The sequence below is a fragment of the Anthonomus grandis genome, chromosome 19 (genome assembly GCF_022605725.1).
Source record: "Anthonomus grandis grandis chromosome 19, icAntGran1.3, whole genome shotgun sequence".
Taxonomy (NCBI): domain Eukaryota; kingdom Metazoa; phylum Arthropoda; class Insecta; order Coleoptera; family Curculionidae; genus Anthonomus; species Anthonomus grandis.
Window position 1 is genome coordinate 13223917 of NC_065564.1, and position 26866 is coordinate 13250782.

A 26866-nucleotide genomic window follows, 5' to 3' on the forward strand; every position below is an offset into this window, starting at 1 on the left:
CAACGAGAGACTCAAAGTTTGACCTTGACCCAAGGTCACGTGAAGGTCACGTCGTACAAGAGAAACACATCAACGAGAGACTTAAAGTTTCACCTTGACCCAAGGTCACGTGAAGGTCACGTCGTCCAAGCACGACGAGCATCAGACAACCATCGTCTTTAACCACAGAGATACACAGTAGACTGACGACGAGCATCAGACAACCATCGTCTTTAACCACAGAGACACACAGTAGACTGACGACGAGCATCAGACAACCATCGTCTTTAGCCACAGAGACACACAGTAGACTGACGACGTGCAACAGACAACCATCGTCTTTAACCACGGAGACACACAGTAGACTGACGACGAGCATCAGACAACCATCGTCTTTAACCACAGAGACACACAGTAGACTGACGACGAGCATCAGACAACCATCGTCTTTAACCACAGAGACACACAGTAGACTGACGACGCGCATCAGACAAGCATCGTCTTTAACCACAGAGACACACAGTAGACTGACGACGAGCATCAGACAGCCATCGTCTTTAACCACAGAGACACGCAGTAGACTGACGACGAGCATCAGACAGCCTTCGTCTTTAGCCACAGAGACACACAGTAGACTGACGACGTGCAACAGACAACCATCGTCTTTAACCACAGAGACACACAGTAGACTGACGACGAGCATCAGACAACCATCGTCTTTAACCACAGAGACACACAGTAGACTGACGACGAGCATCAGACAACCATCGTCTTTAGCCACAGAGACACACAGTAGACTGACGACGTGCAACAGACAACCATCGTCTTTAACCACAGAGACACACAGTAGACTGACGACGAGCATCAGACAACCATCGTCTTTAACCACAGAGACACACAGTAGACTGACGAGGTGCAAGAGACAACCATCGTCTTTAACCACAGAGACACACAGTAGACTGACGACGAGCATCAGACAACCATCGTCTTTAACCACAGAGACACACAGTAGACTGACGACGAGCATCAGACAGCCATCGTCTTTAACCACAGAGACACGCAGTAGACTGACGACGAGCATCAGACAGCCTTCGTCTTTAGCCACAGAGACACACAGTAGACTGACGACGTGCATCAGACAACCATCGTCTTTAACCACAGAGACACACACACTTCACGTGACCTTGACCCAAGGTCACGTGAAGGTCACGTCGTCCAAGAGAGACACATCAACGAGAGACTCAAAGTTTGACCTTGACCCAAGGTCACGTGAAGGTCACGTCGTCCAAGTAGACACATCAACGAAAGACTCATGGATTGACCTTGACCCAAGGTCATGTGAAGGTCACGTCGTCCAAGAGAGACACATCAACGAGAGACTCATGGATTGACCTTGACCTAAGGTCACGTGAAGGTCACGTCGTACAAGAGAAAAACATCAACGAGAGACTCAAAGTTTCACCTTGACCCAAGGTCACGTGAAGGTCACGTCGTCCAAGAGAGACACATCAACGAGAGACTCAAGGATTGACCTTGACCCAAGGTCACGTGAAGGTCACGTCGTCCAAGAGAGACACATCAACGAGAGACTCAAGGATTGACCTTGAACCAAGGTCATGTGAAGGTCACGTCGTCCAAGAGAGACACATCAACGAAAGACTCATGGATTGACCTTGACCCAAGGTCACGTGAAGGTCACGTCGTCCAAGAGAGACACATTAACGAGAGACTCAAAGTTTGACCTTGACCCAAGGTCACGTGAAGGTCACGTCGTACAAGAGAAACACATCAACGAGAGACTCAAAGTTTCACCTTGACCCAAGGTCACGTGAAGGTCACGTCGTCCAAGAGAGACACATCAACGAGAGACTCAAAGTTTGACCTTGACCCAAGGTCACGTGAAGGTCACGTCGTCCAAGTAGACACATCAACGAAAGACTCATGGATTGACCTTGACCCAAGGTCATGTGAAGGTCACGTCGTCCAAGAGAGACACATCAACGAAAGACTCATGGATTGACCTTGACCCAAGGTCACGTGAAGGTCACGTCGTACAAGAGAGACACATCAACGAGAGACTCAAAGTTTGACCTTGACCCAAGGTCACGTGAAGGTCACGTCGTACAAGAGAAACACATCAACGAGAGACTTAAAGTTTCACCTTGACCCAAGGTCACGTGAAGGTCACGTCGTCCAAGAGAGACACATCAACGAGAGACTCAAGGAATGACCTTGACCCAAGGTCACGTGAAGGTCACGTCGTCCAAGAGAGACACATCAACGAGAGACTCAAGGATTGACCTTGAACCAAGGTCAAATGAAGGTCACGTCGTACAAGAGAGACACATCAACGAGAGACTCAAAGTTTGACCTTGATCCAAGGTCACGTGAAGGTCACGTCGTACAAGAGAGACACATCAACGAGAGACTCAAAATTTGACCTTGACCCAAGGTCACGTGAAGGTCACGTCGTCCAAGAGAGATACATCAACGAGAGACTCATCGTTTTTAAAGGCAGAGACACACAGTAGACTGACGACGTGCATCAGACAGCCATCGTCTTTAACCACAGAGACACACAGTAGACTGACGACGTGCATCAGACTGCCATCGCTTCTAAAGACAAAGACACACAGTAGACTGACGACGTGCATCAGACAGCCATCGTCTATAACCACAGAGACACACAGTAGACTGACGACGTGCATCAGACAACCATCGTCTTTAACCACAGAGACACACAGTAGACTGACGACGTGCATCAGACAACCATCGTCTTTAACCACAAAGACACACAGTAGACTGACGACGCGCATCAGACAACCATCGTCTTTAACCACAGAGACACACAGTAGACTGACGACGCGCATCAGACAACCATCGTCTTTAACCACAGAGACACACAGTAGACTGACGACGCGCATCAGACAGCCATCGTCTTTAACCACAGAGACACACAGTAGACTGACGACGCGCATCAGACAACCATCGTCTTTAACCACAGAGACACACAGTAGACTGACGACGAGCATCAGACTGCCATCGTCTTTAACCACAGAGACACACAGTAGACTGACGACGCGCATCAGACAACCATCGTCTTTAACCACAGAGGCACACAGTAGACTGACGACGTGCATCAGACAGCCATCGTTTCTAAAGACAAAGACACACAGAAGACTGACGACGCGCATCAGACAACCATCGTCTTTAACCACAGAGACACACAGTAGACTGACGACGCGCATCAGACAGCCATCGTCTTTAACCACAGAGACACACAGTAGACTGACGACGCGCATCAGACAACCATCGTCTTTAACCACAGAGACACACAGTAGACTGACGACGCGCATCAGACAGCCATCGTCTTTAACCACAGAGACACACAGTAGACTGACGACGCGCATCAGACAACCATCGTCTTTAACCACAAAGACACACAGTAGACTGACGACGCGCATCAGACAGCCATCGTCTTTAACCACAGAGACACACAGTAGACTGACGACGCGCATCAGACAACCATCGTCTTTAACCACAGAGACACACAGTAGACTGACGACGTGCATCAGACAGCCATCGTTTCTAAAGACAAAGACACACAGTAGACTGACGACGCGCATCAGACAGCCATCGTCTTTAACCACAGAGACACACAGTAGACTGACGACGTGCATCAGACAGCCATCGTTTCTAAAGACAAAGACACACAGTAGACTGACGACGCGCATCAGACAGCCATCGTCTTTAACCACAGAGACACACAGTAGACTGACGACGCGCATCAGACAACCATCGTCTTTAACCACAGAGACACACAGTAGACTGACGACGCGCATCAGACAGCCATCGTCTTTAACCACAGAGACACACAGTAGACTGACGACGTGCATCAGACAACCATCGTCTTTAACCACAGAGACACACAGTAGACTGACGACGTGCATCAGACAGCCACCGTCTTTAGCCACAGAGACACACAGTAGACTGACGACGTGCATCAGACAACCATCGTCTTTAACCACAGAGACACACAGTAGACTGACGACGTGCAACAGACAACCATCGTCTTTAACCACAGAGACACCCAGTAGACTGACGACGAGCATCAGACAACCATCGTCTTTAACCACAGAGACACACAGTAGACTGACGACGAGCATCAGACAACCATCGTCTTTAACCACAGAGACACACAGTAGACTGACGACGCACATCAGACAGCCACCGTCTTTAGCCACAGAGACACACAGTAGACTGACGACGTGCATCAGACAATCATCGTCTTTAACCACAGAGACACACAGTAGACTGACGACGTGCAACAGACAACCATCGTCTTTAACCACAGAGACACACAGTAGACTGACGACGAGCATCAGACAACCATCGTCTTTAACCACAGAGACACCCAGTAGACTGACGACGAGCATCAGACAACCATCGTCTTTAACCACAGAGACACACAGTAGACTGACGACGCGCATCAGACAGCCATCGTCTTTAACCACAGAGACACACAGTAGACTGACGACGTGCATCAGACAACCATCGTCTTTAACCACAGAGACACACAGTAGACTGACGACGTGCATCAGACAGCCACCGTCTTTAGCCACAGAGACACACAGTAGACTGACGACGTGCATCAGACAACCATCGTCTTTAACCACAGAGACACACAGTAGACTGACGACGTGCATCAGACAGCCACCGTCTTTAGCCACAGAGACACACAGTAGACTGACGACGAGCATCAGACAACCATCGTCTTTAACCACAGAGACACACAGTAGACTGACGACGCGCATCAGACAACCATCGTCTTTAACCACAGAGACACACAGTAGACTGACGACGAGCATCAGACAACCATCGTCTTTAACCACAGAGACACACAGTAGACTGACGACGAGCATCAGACAACCATCGTCTTTAACCACAGAGACACACAGTAGACTGACGACGCGCATCAGACAACCATCGTCTTTAACCACAGAGACACACAGTAGACTGACGACGAGCATCAGACAGCCACCGTCTTTAGCCACAGAGACACACTGTAGACTGACGACGTGCATCAGACAACCATCGTCTTTAACCACAGAGACACACAGTAGACTGACGACGAGCATCAGACAACCATCGTCTTTAACCACAAAGACACACAGTAGACTGACGACGCGCATCAGACAGCCATCGTCTTTAACCACAGAGACACACAGTAGACTGACGACGCGCATCAGACAACCATCGTCTTTAACCACAGAGACACACAGTAGACTGACGACGTGCATCAGACAGCCATCGTTTCTAAAGACAAAGACACACAGTAGACTGACGACGCGCATCAGACAGCCATCGTCTTTAACCACAGAGACACACAGTAGACTGACGACGTGCATCAGACAGCCATCGTTTCTAAAGACAAAGACACACAGTAGACTGACGACGCGCATCAGACAGCCATCGTCTTTAACCACAGAGACACACAGTAGACTGACGACGCGCATCAGACAACCATCGTCTTTAACCACAGAGACACACAGTAGACTGACGACGCGCATCAGACAGCCATCGTCTTTAACCACAGAGACACACAGTAGACTGACGACGTGCATCAGACAACCATCGTCTTTAACCACAGAGACACACAGTAGACTGACGACGTGCATCAGACAGCCACCGTCTTTAGCCACAGAGACACACAGTAGACTGACGACGTGCATCAGACAACCATCGTCTTTAACCACAGAGACACACAGTAGACTGACGACGTGCAACAGACAACCATCGTCTTTAACCACAGAGACACCCAGTAGACTGACGACGAGCATCAGACAACCATCGTCTTTAACCACAGAGACACACAGTAGACTGACGACGAGCATCAGACAACCATCGTCTTTAACCACAGAGACACACAGTAGACTGACGACGCACATCAGACAGCCACCGTCTTTAGCCACAGAGACACACAGTAGACTGACGACGTGCATCAGACAATCATCGTCTTTAACCACAGAGACACACAGTAGACTGACGACGTGCAACAGACAACCATCGTCTTTAACCACAGAGACACACAGTAGACTGACGACGAGCATCAGACAACCATCGTCTTTAACCACAGAGACACCCAGTAGACTGACGACGAGCATCAGACAACCATCGTCTTTAACCACAGAGACACACAGTAGACTGACGACGCGCATCAGACAGCCATCGTCTTTAACCACAGAGACACACAGTAGACTGACGACGTGCATCAGACAACCATCGTCTTTAACCACAGAGACACACAGTAGACTGACGACGTGCATCAGACAGCCACCGTCTTTAGCCACAGAGACACACAGTAGACTGACGACGTGCATCAGACAACCATCGTCTTTAACCACAGAGACACACAGTAGACTGACGACGTGCATCAGACAGCCACCGTCTTTAGCCACAGAGACACACAGTAGACTGACGACGAGCATCAGACAACCATCGTCTTTAACCACAGAGACACACAGTAGACTGACGACGCGCATCAGACAACCATCGTCTTTAACCACAGAGACACACAGTAGACTGACGACGAGCATCAGACAACCATCGTCTTTAACCACAGAGACACACAGTAGACTGACGACGAGCATCAGACAACCATCGTCTTTAACCACAGAGACACACAGTAGACTGACGACGCGCATCAGACAACCATCGTCTTTAACCACAGAGACACACAGTAGACTGACGACGAGCATCAGACAACCATCGTCTTTAACCACAGAGACACACAGTAGACTGACGACGCGCATCAGACAACCATCGTCTTTAACCACAGAGACACACAGTAGACTGACGACGAGCATCAGACAACCATCGTCTTTAACCACAGAGACACACAGTAGACTGACGACGCGCATCAGACAGCCATCGTCTTTAACCACCGAGACACACAGTAGACTGACGACGAGCATCAGACAACCATCGTCTTTAACCACAGAGACACACAGTAGACTGACGACGAGCATCAGACAACCATCGTCTTTAACCACAGAGACACACAGTAGACTGACGACGAGCATCAGACAGCCACCGTCTTTAGCCACAGAGACACACTGTAGACTGACGACGTGCATCAGACAACCATCGTCTTTAACCACAGAGACACACAGTAGACTGACGACGTGCATCAGACAGCCACCGTCTTTAGCCACAGAGACACACAGTAGACTGACGACGTGCATCAGACAACCATCGTCTTTAACCACAGAGACACACAGTAGACTGACGACGTGCAACAGACAACCATCGTCTTTAACCACAGAGACACACAGTAGACTGACGACGCGCATCAGACAGCCATCGTCTTTAACCACCGAGACACACAGTAGACTGACGACGAGCATCAGACAACTATCGTCTTTAACCACAGAGACACACAGTAGACTGACGACGAGCATCAGACAACCATCGTCTTTAACCACAGAGACACACAGTAGACTGACGACGCGCATCAGACAACCATCGTCTTTAACCACAGAGACACACAGTAGACTGACGACGAGCATCAGACAACCATCGTCTTTAACCACAGAGACACACAGTAGACTGACGACGCGCATCAGACAGCCATCGTCTTTAACCACCGAGACACACAGTAGACTGACGACGAGCATCAGACAACCATCGTCTTTAACCACAGAGACACACAGTAGACTGACGACGAGCATCAGACAACCATCGTCTTTAACCACAGAGACACACAGTAGACTGACGACGAGCATCAGACAACCATCGTCTTTAACCACAGAGACACACAGTAGACTGACGACGCGCATCAGACAGCCACTGTCTTTAGCCACAGAGACACACAGTAGACTGACGACGCGCATCAGACAACCATCGTCTTTAACCACAGAGACACACAGTAGACTGACGACGAGCATCAGACAGCCATCGTCTTTAATCACAGAGACACGCAGTAGACTGACGACGTGCATCAGACAGCCATCGTCTTTAATCACAGAGACACGCAGTAGACTGACGACGTGCATCAGACAGCCATCGTCTTTAACCACAGAGACACGCAGTAGACTGACGACGAGCATCAGACAGCCTTCGTCTTTAGCCACAGAGACACACAGTAGACTGACGACGTGCAACAGACAACCATCGTCTTTAACCACAGAGACACACAGTAGACTGACGACGTGCAACAGACAACCATCGTCTTTAACCACAGAGACACACAGTAGACTGACGACGAGCATCAGACAACCATCGTCTTTAACCACAGAGACACACAGTAGACTGACGACGAGCATCAGACAACCATCGTCTTTAACCACAGAGACACACAGTAGACTGACGACGAGCATCAGACAACCATCGTCTTTAGCCACAGAGACACACAGTAGACTGACGACGTGCAACAGACAACCATCGTCTTTAACCACGGAGACACACAGTAGACTGACGACGAGCATCAGACAACCATCGTCTTTAACCACAGAGACACACAGTAGACTGACGACGAGCATCAGACAACCATCGTCTTTAACCACAGAGACACACAGTAGACTGACGACGCGCATCAGACAAGCATCGTCTTTAACCACAGAGACACACAGTAGACTGACGACGAGCATCAGACAACCATCGTCTTTAACCACAGAGACACACAGTAGACTGACGACGCGCATCAGACAACCATCGTCTTTAACCACAGAGACACACAGTAGACTGACGACGTGCAACAGACAACCATCGTCTTTAACCACAGAGACACACAGTAGACTGACGACGAGCATCAGACAGCCATCGTCTTTAATCACAGAGACACGCAGTAGACTGACGACGTGCATCAGACAGCCATCGTCTTTAACCACAGAGACACGCAGTAGACTGACGACGAGCATCAGACAGCCTTCGTCTTTAGCCACAGAGACACACAGTAGACTGACGACGTGCATCAGACAACCATCGTCTTTAACCACAGAGACACACAGTAGACTGACGACGCGCATCAGACAGCCACTGTCTTTAGCCACAGAGACACACAGTAGACTGACGTCGTGCATCAGACAACCATCGTCTTTAACCACAGAGACACACAGTAGACTGACGACGTGCAACAGACAACCATCGTCTTTAACCACAGAGACACACAGTAGACTGACGACGAGCATCAGACAACCATCGTCTTTAACCACAGAGACACACAGTAGACTGACGACGAGCATCAGACAACCATCGTCTTTAACCACAGAGACACACAGTAGACTGACGACGCGCATCAGACAGCCATCGTCTTTAACCACAGAGACACACAGTAGACTGACGACGTGCATCAGACAGCCACCGTCTTTAGCCACAGAGACACACAGTAGACTGACGACGTGCATCAGACAACCATCGTCTTTAACCACAGAGACACACAGTAGACTGACGACGTGCATCAGACAGCCACCGTCTTTAGCGACAGAGACACACAGTAGACTGACGACGTGCATCAGACAACCATCGTCTTTAACCACAGAGACACACAGTAGACTGACGACGTGCATCAGACAACCATCGTCTTTAACCACAGAGACACACAGTAGACTGACGACGTGCATCAGACAGCCACCGTCTTTAGCGACAGAGACACACAGTAGACTGACGACGAGCATCAGACAACCATCGTCTTTAACCACAGAGACACACAGTAGACTGACGACGTGCATCAGACAGCCACCGTCTTTAGCGACAGAGACACACAGTAGACTGACGACGAGCATCAGACAACCATCGTCTTTAACCACAGAGTCACACAGTAGACTGACGACGAGCATCAGACAACCATCGTCTTTAACCACAGAGACACACAGTAGACTGACGACGTGCATCAGACAACCATCGTCTTTAACCACAGAGACACACAGTAGACTGACGACGTGCATCAGACAGCCACCGTCTTTAGCGACAGAGACACACAGTAGACTGACGACGTGCATCAGACAACCATCGTCTTTAACCACAGAGACACACAGTAGACTGACGACGAGCATCAGACAACCATCGTTTCTAAAGACAAAGACACACAGTAGACTGACGACGCGCATCAGACAACCATCGTCTTTAACCACAGAGACACTCAAGAGAGACACATCGCGAGACTTAAGGATTGACCTTGACCCAAGGTCACGTGAAGGTCACGTCGTCCAAGAGAGACACATCAACGAGAGACTCAAAGTTTGACCTTGACCCATGGTCACGTGAAGGTCACGTCGTACAAGAGAGACACATCAACGAGAGACTCAAGGAATGACCTTGAACCAAGGTCACATGAAGGTCACGTCGTACAAAAGAGAGACATCAACGAGAGACTCAAAGTTTGACCTTGACCCAAGGTCACGTGAAGGTCACGTCGTCCAAGAGAGACACATCAACGAGAGACTCAAAGTTTGACCTTGACCCAAGGTCACGTGAAGGTCACGTCGTCCAAGTAGACACATCAACGAAAGACTCATGGATTGACCTTGACCCAAGGTCATGTGAAGGTCACGTCGTCCAAGAGAGACACATCAACGAGAGACTCATGGATTGACCTTGACCTAAGGTCACGTGAAGGTCACGTCGTACAAGAGAGACACATCAACGAGAGACTCAAAGATTGACCTTGAGCCAAGGTCACGTGAAGGTCACGTCGTCCAAGAGAGACACAACAACGAGAGACTCACGGATTGACCTTGAACCAAGGTCACGTGAAGGTCACGTCGTACAAGAGAAAAACATCAACGAGAGACTCAAAGTTTCACCTTGACCCAAGGTCACGTGAAGGTCACGTCGTCCAAGAGAGACACATCAACGAGAGACTCAAGGATTGACCTTGACCCAAGGTCACGTGAAGGTCACGTCGTCCAAGAGAGACACATCAACGAGAGACTCAAGGATTGACCTTGAACCAAGGTCATGTGAAGGTCACGTCGTCCAAGAGAGACACATCAACGAAAGACTCATGGATTGACCTTGACCCAAGGTCACGTGAAGGTCACGTCGTCCAAGAGAGACACATTAACGAGAGACTCAAAGTTTGACCTTGACCCAAGGTCACGTGAAGGTCACGTCGTACAATAGAAACACATCAACGAGAGACTCAAAGTTTCACCTTGACCCAAGGTCACGTGAAGGTCACGTCGTCCAAGAGAGACACATCAACGAGAGACTCAAAGTTTGACCTTGACCCAAGGTCACGTGAAGGTCACGTCGTCCAAGTAGACACATCAACGAAAGACTCATGGATTGACCTTGACCCAAGGTCATGTGAAGGTCACGTCGTCCAAGAGAGACACATCAACGAAAGACTCATGGATTGACCTTGACCCAAGGTCACGTGAAGGTCACGTCGTACAAGAGAGACACATCAACGAGAGACTCAAGGATTGACCTTGACCCAAGGTCACGTGAAGGTCACGTCGTCCAAGAGAGACACATCAACGAGAGACTCAAAGTTTGACCTTGACCCAAGGTCACGTGAAGGTCACGTCGTACAAGAGAGACACATCAACGAGAGACTCAAAGTTTGACCTTGACCCAAGGTCACGTGAAGGTCACGTCGTACAAGAGAAACACATCAACGAGAGACTTAAAGTTTCACCTTGACCCAAGGTCACGTGAAGGTCACGTCGTCCAAGAGAGACACATCAACGAGAGACTCAAGGAATGACCTTGACCCAAGGTCACGTGAAGGTCACGTCGTCCAAGAGAGACACATCAACGAGAGACTCAAGGATTGACCTTGAACCAAGGTCACATGAAGGTCACGTCGTACAAAAGAGACACATCAACGAGAGACTCAAGGAATGACCTTGACCCAAGGTCACGTGAAGGTCACGTCGTACAAAAGAGACACATCAACGAGAGACTCAAGGATTGACCTTGAACCAAAGTCACATGAAGGTCACGTCGTACAAGAGAGACACATCAACGAGAGACTCATGGATTGACCTTGACCCAAGGTCACGTCGTCCAAGAGACACACATCAACGAGAGACTCAAAGTTTGACCTTGACCCAAGGTCACGTGAAGGTCACGTCGTACAAGAGAGACACATCAACGAGCGACTCAAGAATTGACCTTGACCCAAGGTCACGTCGTCCAAGAGACACACATCAACGAGAGACTCAAAGTTTGACCTTGACCCAAGGTCACGTGAAGGTCACGTCGTACAAGAGAGACACATCAACGAGAGACTCAAAGTTTGACCTTGACCCAAGGTCACGTCGTCCAAGAGAGACACATCAACGAGAGACTCAAAGTTTGACCTTGACCCAAGGTCACGTGAAGGTCACGTCGTACAAGTAGACACATCAACGAAAGACTCATGGATTGACCTTGACCCAAGGTCACGTGAAGGTCACGTCGTCCAAGAGAGACACATCAACGAGAGACTCAAGGATTGACCTTGACCCAAGGTCACGTGAAGGTCACGTCGTACAAGAGAGACACATCAACGAGAGACTCAAGGATTGACCTTGAACCAAGGTCACATGAAGGTCGCGTCGTACAAAAGAGACACATCAACGAGAGACTCAAGGATTGACCTTGACCCAAGGTCACGTGAAGGTCACGTCGTACAAGTAGACACATCAACGAAAGACTCATGGATTGACCTTGACCCAAGGTCACGTGAAGGTCACGTCGTCCAAGAGAGACACATCAACGAGAGACTCAAGGATTGACCTTGACCCAAGGTCACGTGAAGGTCACGTCGTCCAAGAGAGACACATCAACGAGAGACTCAAAGTTTGACCTTGACCCAAGGTCACGTGAAGGTCACGTCGTCCAAGAGAGACACAACAACGAGAGACTCACGGATTGACCTTGAACCAAGGTCACGTGAAGGTCACGTCGTACAAGAGAAACACATCAACGAGAGACTCAAAGTTTCATCTTGACCCAAGGTCACTTGAAGGTCACGTCGTCCAAGAGAGACACATCAACGAGAGACTCAAGGATTGACCTTGACCCAAGGTCACGTCGTCCAAGAGAGACACATCAACGAGAGACTCAAGGAATGACCTTGACCCAAGGTCACGTGAAGGTCACGTCGTCCAAGAGAGACACATCAACGAGAGACTCAAGGATTGAACTTAAACCAAGGTCACGTGAAGGTCACGTCGTACAAGAGAGACTCATCAACGAGAGACTCAAAGTTTGACCTTGAACCAAGGTCACATGAAGGTCACGTCGTCCAAGAGAGACACATCAACGAGAGACTTAAAGTTTGACCTTGACCCAAGGTCACGTGAAGGTCACGTCGTACAAGAGAGACACATCAACGAGAGACTCAAAGTTTGACCTTGATCCAAGGTCACGTCGTACAAGAGAGACACATCAACGAGAGACTCAAAATTTGACCTTGACCCAAGGTCACGTGAAGGTCACGTCGTCCAAGAGAGATACATCAACGAGAGACTCATCGTTTTTAAAGGCAGAGACACACAGTAGACTGACGACGTGCATCAGACAGCCATCGTCTTTAACCACAGAGACACACAGTAGACTGACGACGTGCATCAGACTGCCATCGCTTCTAAAGACAAAGACACACAGTAGACTGACGACGTGCATCAGACAGCCATCGTCTATAACCGCAGAGACACACAGTAGACTGACGACGCGCATCAGACAATCATCGTCTTTAACCACAGAGACACACAGTAGACTGACGACGTGCATCAGACAACCATCGTCTTTAACCACAAAGACACACAGTAGACTGACGACGCGCATCAGACAATCATCGTCTTTAACCACAGAGACACACAGTAGACTGACGACGTGCATCAGACAACCATCGTCTTTAACCACAAAGACACACAGTAGACTGACGACGCGCATCAGACAGCCATCGTCTTTAACCACAGAGACACACAGTAGACTGACGACGCGCATCAGACAACCATCGTCTTTAACCACAGAGACACACAGTAGACCGACGACGTGCAACAGACAACCATCTTTTTTAACCACAGAGACACACAGTAGACTGACGACGTGCATCAGACAACCATCGTCTTTAACCACAGAGACACACAGTAGACTGACGACGTGCATCAGACAGCCACCGTCTTTAGCGACAGAGACACACAGTAGACTGACGACGCGCATCAGACAGCCATCGTCTTTAACCACAGAGACACACAGTAGACTGACGACGCGCATCAGACAGCCATCGTCTTTAACCACAGAGACACACAGTAGACTGACGACGCGCATCAGACAACCATCGTCTTTAACCACAGAGACACACAGTAGACTGACGACGTGCAACAGACAACCATCTTTTTTAACCACAGAGACACACAGTAGACTGACGACGAGCATCAGACTGCCATCGTCTGTAACCACAGAGACACACAGTAGACTGACGACGAGCATCAGACAACCATCGTCTTTAACCACAGAGACACACAGTAGACTGACGACGTGCATCAGACAGCCACCGTCTTTAGCGACAGAGACACACAGTAGACTGACGACGCGCATCAGACAACCATCGTCTTTAACCACAGAGACACACAGTAGACTGACGACGCGCATCAGACAACCATCGTCTTTAACCACAGAGACACACAGTAGACTGACGACGCGCATCAGACAGCCACCGTCTTTAGCCACAGAGACACACAGTAGACTGACGACGTGCATCAGACAGCCATCGTTTCTAAAGACAAAGACACACAGTAGACTGACGACGCGCATCAGACAGCCATCGTCTTTAACCACAGAGACACACAGTAGACTGACGACGTGCATCAGACAGCCATCGTTTCTAAAGACAAAGACACACAGTAGACTGACGACGCGCATCAGACAGCCATTGTCTTTAACCACAGAGACACACAGTAGACTGACGACGTGCATCAGACAGCCATCGTTTCTAAAGACAAAGACACACAGTAGACTGACGACGCGCATCAGACAGCCATTGTCTTTAACCACAGAGACACACAGTAGACTGACGACGCGCATCAGACAACCATCGTCTTTAACCACAGAGACACACAGTAGACTGACGAGGAGCAAGAGACAACCATCGTCTTTAACCACAGAGACACACAGTAGACTGACGACGTGCATCAGACAGCCATCGTTTCTAAAGACAAAGACACACAGTAGACTGACGACGCGCATCAGACAGCCATTGTCTTTAACCACAGAGACACACAGTAGACTGACGACGTGCATCAGACAGCCATCGTTTCTAAAGACAAAGACACACAGTAGACTGACGACGTGCAACAGACAACCATCGTCTTTAACCACAGAGACACACAGTAGACTGAAGAGGAGCAAGAGACAACCATCGTCTTTAACCACAGAGACACACAGTAGACTGACGACGCGCATCAGACAGCCATTGTCTTTAACCACAGAGACACACAGTAGACTGACGACGCGCATCAGACAGCCATCGTCTTTAACCACAGAGACACACAGTAGACTGACGACGTGCATCAGACAGCCATCGTTTCTAAAGACAAAGACACACAGTAGACTGACGACGCGCATCAGACAGCCATTGTCTTTAACCACAGAGACACACAGTAGACTGACGACGTGCATCAGACAGCCATCGTTTCTAAAGACAAAGACACACAGTAGACTGACGACGTGCAACAGACAACCATCGTCTTTAACCACAGAGACACACAGTAGACTGACGAGGAGCAAGAGACAACCATCGTCTTTAACCACAGAGACACACAGTAGACTGACGACGCGCATCAGACAACCATCGTCTTTAACCACAGAGACACACAGTAGACTGACGACGTGCAACAGACAACCATCGTCTTTAACCACAGAGACACACAGTAGACTGACGACGAGCATCAGACAACCATCGTCTTTAACCACAGAGACACACAGTAGACTGACGACGAGCATCAGACAACCATCGTCTTTAACCACAGAGACAAACAGTAGACTGACGACGCGCATCAGACAGCCATCGTCTTTAACCACAGAGACACACAGTAGACTGACGACGTGCATCAGACAACCATCGTCTTTAACCACAGAGACACACAGTAGACTGACGACGTGCATCAGACAGCCACCGTCTTTAGCCACAGAGACACACAGTAGACTGACGACGTGCATCAGACAACCATCGTCTTTAACCACAGAGACACACAGTAGACTGACGACGTGCATCAGAGAGCCACCGTCTTTAACCACAGAGACACACAGTAGACTGACGACGTGCATCAGACAGCCACCGTCTTTAGCGACAGAGACACACAGTAGACTGACGACGTGCATCAGACAACCATCGTCTTTAACCAGAGAGACACACAGTAGACTGACGACGTGCATCAGACAGCCATCGTCTATAACCACAGAGACACACAGTAGACTGACGACGTGCATCAGACAACCATCGTCTTTAACCAGAGAGACACACAGTAGACTGACGACGTGCATCAGACAACCATCGTCTTTAACCAGAGAGACACACAGTAGACTGACGACGTGCATCAGACAGCCATCGTCTATAACCACAGAGACACACAGTAGACTGACGACGTGCATCAGACAACCATCGTCTTTAACCAGAGAGACACACAGTAGACTGACGACGTGCATCAGACAGCCATCGTCTATAACCACAGAGACACACAGTAGACTGACGACGCGCATCAGACAGCCATCGTCTTTAGCGACAGAGACACACAGTAGACTGACGACGTGCATCAGACAACCATCGTCTTTAACCAGAGAGACACACAGTAGACTGACGACGTGCATCAGACAGCCATCGTCTATAACCACAGAGACACACAGTAGACTGACGACGTGCATCAGACAATCATCGCCTCTTAACGCAGAGACACACAAGAGAGACACATCGCGAGACTTAAGGGTTGACCTTGACCCAAGGTCACGTGAAGGTCGCGTCGTCCAAGAGAGACACATCAACGAGAGACTCAAAGTTTGACCTTGACCCATGGTCACGTGAAGGTCACGTCGTACAAGAGAGACACATCAACGAGAGACTCAAGGAATGACCTTGAACCAAGGTCACATGAAGGTCACGTCGTACAAAAAAAAGACATCAACGAGAGACTCAAAGTTTGACCTTGACCCAAGGTCACGTGAAGGTCACGTCGTCCAAGTAGACGTTTCAACGAAAGACTCATGGATTGACCTTGACATAAGGTCACGTGAAGGTCACGTCGTCCAAGAGAGACACATCAACGAGAGACTCAAAGTTTGACCTTGACCCAAGGTCACGTGAAGGTCACGTCGTCCAAGTAGACGTTTCAACGAAAGACTCATGGATTGACCTTGACATAAGGTCACGTGAAGGTCACGTCGTCCAAGTAGACACATCAACGAAAGACTCATGGATTGACCTTGACCCAAGGTCATGTGAAGGTCACGTCGTCCAAGAGAGACACATCAACGAGAGACTCATGGATTGACATTGAGCCAAGGTCACGTGAAGGTCACGTCGTCCAAGAGAGACACATCAACGAGAGACTCAAAGTTTGACCTTGAAACAAGGTCACGTGAAGGTCACGTCGTACAATAGAGACACATCAACGAGAGACTCAAAATTTGACCTTGCCCCAAGGTCACGTGAAGGTCACGTCGTCCAAGAGAGACACAACAACGAGAGACTCACAGATTGACCTTGAACCAAGGTCACGTGAAGGTCACGTCGTACAAGAGAAAAACATCAACGAGAGACTCAAAGTTTTACCTTGACCCAAGGTCACGTGAAGGTCACGTCGTCCAAGAGAGACACATCAACGAGAGACTCAAGGATTGACCTTGACCCAAGGTCACGTGAAGGTCACGTCGTCCAAGAGAGACACATCAACGAGAGACTCAAGGATTGACCTTGAACCAAGGTCACGTGAAGGTCACGTCGTCCAAGAGAGACACATCAACGAGAGACTCAAGGATTGACCTTGAACCAAGGTCACGTGAAGGTCACGTCGTACAAGAGAGACACATCAACGAGAGACTCATAAATTGACCTTGACCCAAGGTCACGTGAAGGTCACGTCGTCCAAGAGAGACACATCAACGAGAGACTCAAAGTTTGACCTTGACCCAAGGTCACGTGAAGGTCACGTCGTCCAAGTAGACACATCAACGAAAGACTCATGGATTGACCTTGACCCAAGGTCATGTGAAGGTCACGTCGTCCAAGAGAGACACATCAACGAAAGACTCATGGATTGACCTTGACCCAAGGTCACGTGAAGGTCACGTCGTACAAGAGAGACACATCAACGAGAGACTCAAGGATTGACCTTGACCCAAGGTCACGTGAAGGTCACGTCGTCCAAGAGAGACACATCAACAAGAGACTCAAAGTTTGACCTTGACCCAAGGTCACGTGAAGGTCACGTCGTACAAGAGAGACACATCAACGAGAGACTGAAAGTTTGACCTTGACCCAAGGTCACGTGAAGGTCACGTCGTACAAGAGAAACACATCAACGAGAGACTCAAAGTTTCACCTTGACCCAAGGTCACGTGAAGGTCACGTCGTCCAAGAGAGACACATCAACGAGAGACTCAAGGATTGACCTTGACCCAAGGTCACGTGAAGGTCACGTCGTCCAAGAGAGACACATCAACGAGAGACTCAAGGAATGACTTTGACCCAAGGTCACGTGAAGGTCACGTCGTCCAAGAGAGACACATCAACGAGAGACTCAAGGATTGACCTTGAACCAAGGTCACATGAAGGTCACGTCGTACAAAAGAGACACATCAACGAGAGACTCAAGGAATGACCTTGACCCAAGGTCACGTGAAGGTCACGTCGTACAAAAGAGACACATCAACGAGAGACTCAAGGATTGACCTTGAACCAAGGTCACATGAAGGTCACGTCGTACAAGAGAGACACATCAACGAGAGACTCAAAATTTGACCTTGCCCCAAGGTCACGTGAAGGTCACGTCGTCCAAGAGAGACACAACAACGAGAGACTCAAAGTTTGACCTTGAACCAAGGTCACATGAAGGTCACGTCGTCCAAGAGAGACACATCAACGAGAGACTTAAAGTTTGACCTTGACCCAAGGTCACGTGAAGGTCACGTCGTACAAGAGAGACACATCAACGAGAGACTCAAGGATTGACCTTGAACCAAAGTCACATGAAGGTCACGTCGTACAAGAGAGACACATCAACGAGAGACTCATGGATTGACCTTGACCCAAGGTCACGTCGTCCAAGAGACACACATCAACGAGAGACTCAAAGTTTGACCTTGACCCAAGGTCACGTGAAGGTCACGTCGTACAAGAGAGACACATCAACGAGCGACTCAAGAATTGACCTTGACCCAAGGTCACGTCGTCCAAGAGACACACATCAACGAGAGACTCAAAGTTTGACCTTGACCCAAGGTCACGTGAAGGTCACGTCGTACAAGAGAGGCACATCAACGAGAGACTCAAAGTTTGACCTTGACCCAAGGTCACGTGAAGGTCACGTCGTCCAAGAGAGACACATAAACGAGAGACTCAAAGTTTGACCTTGACCCAAGGTCACGTGAAGGTCACGTCGTACAAGTAGACACATCAACGAAAGACTCATGGATTGACCTTGACCCAAGGTCACGTGAAGGTCACGTCGTCCAAGAGAGACACATCAACGAGAGACTCAAGGATTGAACTTGAACCAAGGTCACGTGAAGGTCACGTCGTACAAGAGAGACTCATCAACGAGAGACTCAAAGTTTGACCTTGAACCAAGGTCACATGAAGGTCACGTCGTCCAAGAGAGACACATCAACGAGAGACTTAAAGTTTGACCTTGACCCAAGGTCACGTGAAGGTCACGTCGTACAAGAGAGACACATCAACGAGAGACTCAAAGTTTGACCTTGATCCAAGGTCACGTGAAGGTCACGTCGTACAAGAGAGACACATCAACGAGAGACTCAAAATTTGACCTTGACCCAAGGTCACGTGAAGGTCACGTCGTCCAAGAGAGACACATCAACGAGAGACTCATCGTTTTTAAAGGCAGAGACACACAGTAGACTGACGACGTGCATCAGACAATCATCGCCTCTTAACGCAGAGACACACAAGAGAGACACATCGCGAGACTTAAGGATTGACCTTGACCCAAGGTCACGTGAAGGTCGCGTCGTCCAAGAGAGACACATCAACGAGAGACTCAAAGTTTGACCTTGACCCATGGTCACGTGAAGGTCACGTCGTACAAGAGAGACACATCAACGAGAGACTCAAGGAATGACCTTGAACCAAGGTCACATGAAGGTCACGTCGTACAAAAGAGAGACATCAACGAGAGACTCAAAGTTTGACCTTGACCCAAGGTCACGTGAAGGTCACGTCGTCCAAGTAGACGTTTCAACGAAAGACTCATGGATTGACCTTGACATAAGGTCACGTGAAGGTCACGTCGTCCAAGAGAGACACATCAACGAGAGACTCAAAGTTTGACCTTGACCCAAGGTCACGTGAAGGTCACGTCGTCCAAGTAGACACATCAACGAAAGACTCATGGATTGACCTTGACCCAAGGTCATGTGAAGGTCACGTCGTCCAAGAGAGACACATCAACGAGAGACTCATGGATTGACCTTGAGCCAAGGTCACGTGAAGGTCACGTCGTCCAAGAGAGACACATCAACGAGAGACTCAAAGTTTGACCTTGACCCAAGGTCATGTGAAGGTCACGTCGTACAAGAGAGACACATCAACGAGAGACTCAAAGTTTGACCTTGAAACAAGGTCACGTGAAGGTCACGTCGTACAATAGAGACACATCAACGAGAGACTCAAAATTTGACCTTGCCCCAAGGTCACGTGAAGGTCACGTCGTCCAAGAGAGACACAACAACGAGAGACTCACAGATTGACCTTGAACCAAGGTCACGTGAAGGTCACGTCGTACAAGAGAAAAACATCAACGAGAGACTCAAAGTTTCACCTTGACCCAAGGTCACGTGAAGGTCACGTCGTCCAAGAGAGACACATCAACGAGAGACTCAAGGATTGACCTTGACCCAAGGTCACGTGAAGGTCACGTCGTCCAAGAGAGACACATCAACGAGAGACTCAAGGATTGACCTTGAACCAAGGTCACGTGAAGGTCACGTCGTACAAGAGAGACACATCAACGAGAGACTCATAAATTGACCTTGACCCAAGGTCACGTGAAGGTCACGTCGTACAAGAGAGACACATCAACGAGAGACTCAAAGTTTCACCTTGACCCAAGGTCACGTCGTCCAAGAGAGACACATCAACGAGATACTCAAGGATTGACCTTGACCCAAGGTCACGTGAAGGTCACGTCGTCCAAGAGAGACACATCAACGAGAGACTCAAGGATTGACCTTGACCCAAGGTCACGTGAAGGTCACGTCGTCCAAGAGAGACACATCAACGAGAGACTCAAAGTTTGACCTTGACCCAAGGTCACGTGAAGGTCACGTCGTACAAGAGAGACACATCAACGAGAGACTCAAAGTTTGACCTTGACCCAAGGTCACGTGAAGGTCACGTCGTACAAGAGAGACACATCAACGAGAGACTCAAAATTTGACCTTGCCCCAAGGTCACGTGAAGGTCACGTCGTCCAAGAGAGACACAACAACGAGAGACTCACGGATTGACCTTGAACCAAGGTCACGTGAAGGTCACGTCGTACAAGAGAAACACATCAACGAGAGACTCAAAGTTTCACCTTGACCCAAGGTCACTTGAAGGTCACGTCGTCCAAGAGAGACACATCAACGAGAGACTCAAGGATTGACCTTGACCCAAGGTCACGTCGTCCAAGAGAGACACATCAACGAGAGACTCAAGGAATGACCTTGACCCAAGGTCACGTGAAGGTCACGTCGTCCAAGAGAGACACATCAACGAGAGACTCAAGGATTGAACTTAAACCAAGGTCACGTGAAGGTCACGTCGTACAAGAGAGACTCATCAACGAGAGACTCAAAGTTTGACCTTGAACCAAGGTCACATGAAGGTCACGTCGTCCAAGAGAGACACATCAACGAGAGACTTAAAGTTTGACCTTGACCCAAGGTCACGTGAAGGTCACGTCGTACAAGAGAGACACATCAACGAGAGACTCAAAGTTTGACCTTGATCCAAGGTCACGTGAAGGTCACGTCGTACAAGAGAGACACATCAACGAGAGACTCAAAATTTGACCTTGACCCAAGGTCACGTGAAGGTCACGTCGTCCAAGAGAGATACATCAACGAGAGACTCATCGTTTTTAAAGGCAGAGACACACAGTAGACTGACGACGTGCATCAGACAGCCATCGTCTTTAACCACAGAGACACACAGTAGACTGACGACGTGCATCAGACAGCCACCGTCTTTAGCGACAGAGACACACAGTAGACTGACGACGGGCATCAAACTGCCATCGCTTCTAAAGACAAAGACACACAGTAGACTGACGACGTGCATCAGACAGCCATCGTCTATAACCGCAGAGACACACAGTAGACTGACGACGCGCATCAGACAATCATCGTCTTTAACCACAGAGACACACAGTAGACTGACGACGTGCATCAGACAACCATCGTCTTTAACCACAAAGACACACAGTAGACTGACGACGCGCATCAGACAATCATCGTCTTTAACCACAGAGACACACAGTAGACTGACGACGTGCATCAGACAACCATCGTCTTTAACCACAAAGACACACAGTAGACTGACGACGCGCATCAGACAACCATCGTCTTTAACCACAGAGACACACAGTAGACTGACGACGCGCATCAGACAACCATCGTCTTTAACCACAGAGACACACAGTAGACTGACGACGAGCATCAGACTGCCATCGTCTTTAACCACAGAGACACACAGTAGACTGACGACGCGCATCAGACAACCATCGTCTTTAACCACAGAGACACACAGTAGACTGACGACGCGCATCAGACAACCATCGTCTTTAACCACAGAGACACACAGTAGACTGACGACGCGCATCAGACAGCCATCGTCTTTAACCACAGAGACACACAGTAGACTGACGACGCGCATCAGACAACCATCGTCTTTAACCACAGAGACACACAGTAGACTGACGACGCGCATCAGACAACCATCGTCTTTAACCACAGAGACACACAGTAGACTGACGACGCGCATCAGACAACCATCGTCTTTAACCACAGAGACACACAGTAGACTGACGACGCGCATCAGACAACCATCGTCTTTAACCACAGAGACACACAGTAGACTGACGACGCGCATCAGACAGCCATCGTCTTTAACCACAGAGACACACAGTAGACTGACGACGTGCAACAGACAACCATCTTTTTTAACCACAGAGACACACAGTAGACTGACGACGAGCATCAGACTGCCATCGTCTGTAACCACAGATACACACAGTAGACTGACGACGCGCATCAGACAGCCACCGTCTTTAGCCACAGAGACACACAGTAGACTGACGACGTGCATCAGACAGCTATCGTTTCTAAAGACAAAGACACACAGTAGACTGACGACGCGCATCAGACAGCCATCGTCTTTAACCACAGAGACACACAGTAGACTGACGACGTGCATCAGACAGCCATCGTTTCTAAAGACAAAGTCACACAGTAGACTGACGACGCGCATCAGACAGCCACCGTCTTTAGCCACAGAGACACACAGTAGACTGACGACGTGCATCAGACAACCATCGTCTTTAACCACAGAGACACACAGTAGACTGACGACCTGCAACAGACAACCATCGTCTTTAACCACAGAGACACACAGTAGACTGACGACGAGCATCAGACAACCATCGTCTTTAACCACAGAGACACACAGTAGACTGACGACGTGCATCAGACAACCATCGTCTTTAACCACAGAGACACACAGTAGACTGACGACGAGCATCAGACAACCATCGTCTTTAACCACAGAGACACACAGTAGACTGACGACGTGCATCAGACAGCCACCGTCTTTAGCGACAGAGACACACAGTAGACTGACGACGTGCATCAGACAGCCACCGTCTTTAACCACAAAGACACACAGTAGACTGACGACGTGCATCAGACAGCCACCGTCTTTAGCGACAGAGACACACAGTAGACTGACGACGAGCATCAGACAACCATCGTCTTTAACCACAGAGACACACAGTAGACTGACGACGTGCATCAGACAACCATCGTCTTTAACCACAAAGACACACAGTAGACTGACGACGTGCATCAGACAGCCACCGTCTTTAGCGACAGAGACAAACAGTAGACTGACGACGTGCATCAGACAGCCACCGTCTTTAACCACAGAGACACACAGTAGACTGACGACGTGCATCAGACAACCATCGTCTTTAACCACAGAGACACACAGTAGACTGACGACGCGCATCAGACAACCATCGTCTTTAACCACAGAGACACACAGTAGACTGACGACGTGCAACAGACAACCATCTTTTTTAACCACAGAGACACACAGTAGACTGACGACGAGCATCAGACTGCCATCGTCTGTAACCACAGATACACACAGTAGACTGACGACGTGCATCAGACAACCATCGTCTTTAACCACAGAGACACACAGTAGACTGACGACGTGCATCAGACAGCCACCGTCTTTAGCCACAGAGACACACAGTAGACTGACGACGTGCATCAGACAACCATCGTCTTTAACCACAGAGACACACAGTAGACTGACGACGTGCATCAGACAGCCACCGTCTTTAGCGACAGAGACACACAGTAGACTGACGACGCGCATCAGACAGCCATCGTCTTTAACCACAGAGACACACAGTAGACTGACGACGCGCATCAGACAACCATCGTCTTTAACCACAGAGACACACAGTAGACTGACGACGTGCAACAGACAGCCACCGTCTTTAGCCACAGAGACACACAGTAGACTGACGACGTGCATCAGACAACCATCGTCTTTAACCACAGAGACACACAGTAGACTGACGACGTGCATCAGACAGCCACCGTCTTTAGCCACAGAGACACACAGTAGACTGACGACGTGCATCAGACAACCATCGTCTTTAACCACAGAGACACACAGTAGACTGACGACGTGCATCAGACAGCCACCGTCTTTAGCGACAGAGACACACAGTAGACTGACGACGCGCATCAGACAGCCATCGTCTTTAACCACAGAGACACACAGTAGACTGACGACGCGCATCAGACAGCCATCGTCTTTAACCACAGAGACACACAGTAGACTGACGACGCGCATCAGACAACCATCGTCTTTAACCACAGAGACACACAGTAGACTGACGACGTGCAACAGACAACCATCTTTTTTAACCACAGAGACACACAGTAGACTGACGACGAGCATCAGACTGCCATCGTCTGTAACCACAGATACACACAGTAGACTGACGACGTGCATCAGACAGCCATCGTTTCTAAAGACAAAGACACACAGTAGACTGACGACGCGCATCAGACAGCCATCGTCTTTAACCACAGAGACACACAGTAGACTGACGACGTGCATCAGACAGCCATCGTTTCTAAAGACAAAGACACACAGTAGACTGACGACGCGCATCAGACAGCCATTGTCTTTAACCACAGAGACACACAGTAGACTGACGACGTGCATCAGACAGCCATCGTTTCTAAAGACAAAGACACACAGTAGACTGACGACGCGCATCAGACAGCCATTGTCTTTAACCACAGAGACACACAGTAGACTGACGACGCGCATCAGACAACCATCGTCTTTAACCACAGAGTCACACAGTAGACTGACGAGGAGCAAGAGACAACCATCGTCTTTAACCACAGAGACACACAGTAGACTGACAACGTGCAACAGACAACCATCGTCTTTAACCACAGAGACACACAGTAGACTGACGACGAGCATCAGACAACCATCGTCTTTAACCACAGAGACACACAGTAGACTGACGACGAGCATCAGACAACCATCGTCTTTAACCACAGAGACAAACAGTAGACTGACGACGCGCATCAGACAGCCATCGTCTTTAACCACAGAGACACACAGTAGACTGACGACGTGCATCAGACAGCCATCGTCTATAACCACAGAGACACACAGTAGACTGACGACGTGCATCAGACAACCATCGTCTTTAACCAGAGAGACACACAGTAGACTGACGACGTGCATCAGACAGCCATCGTCTATAACCACAGAGACACACAGTAGACTGACGACGTGCATCAGACAACCATCGTCTTTAACCACAGAGACACACAGTAGACTGACGACGTGCATCAGACAACCATCGTCTTTAACCAGAGAGACACACAGTAGACTGACGACGTGCATCAGACAGCCATCGTCTATAACCACAGAGACACACAGTAGACTGACGACGTGCATCAGACAACCATCGTCTTTAACCAGAGAGACACACAGTAGACTGACGACGTGCATCAGACAGCCATCGTCTATAACCACAGAGACACACAGTAGACTGACGACGCGCATCAGACAGCCATCGTCTTTAACCAGAGAGACACACAGTAGACTGACGACGTGCATCAGACAGCCATCGTCTATAACCACAGAGACACACAGTAGACTGACGACGTGCATCAGACAATCATCGCCTCTTAACGCAGAGACACACAAGAGAGACACATCGCGAGACTTAAGGATTGACCTTGACCCAAGGTCACGTGAAGGTCACGTCGTCCAAGAGAGACACATCAACGAGAGACTCAAGGATTGACCTTGAACCAAGGTCACATGAAGGTCACGTCGTACAAAAGAGACACATCAACGAGAGACTCAAGGAATGACCTTGACCCAAGGTCACGTGAAGGTCACGTC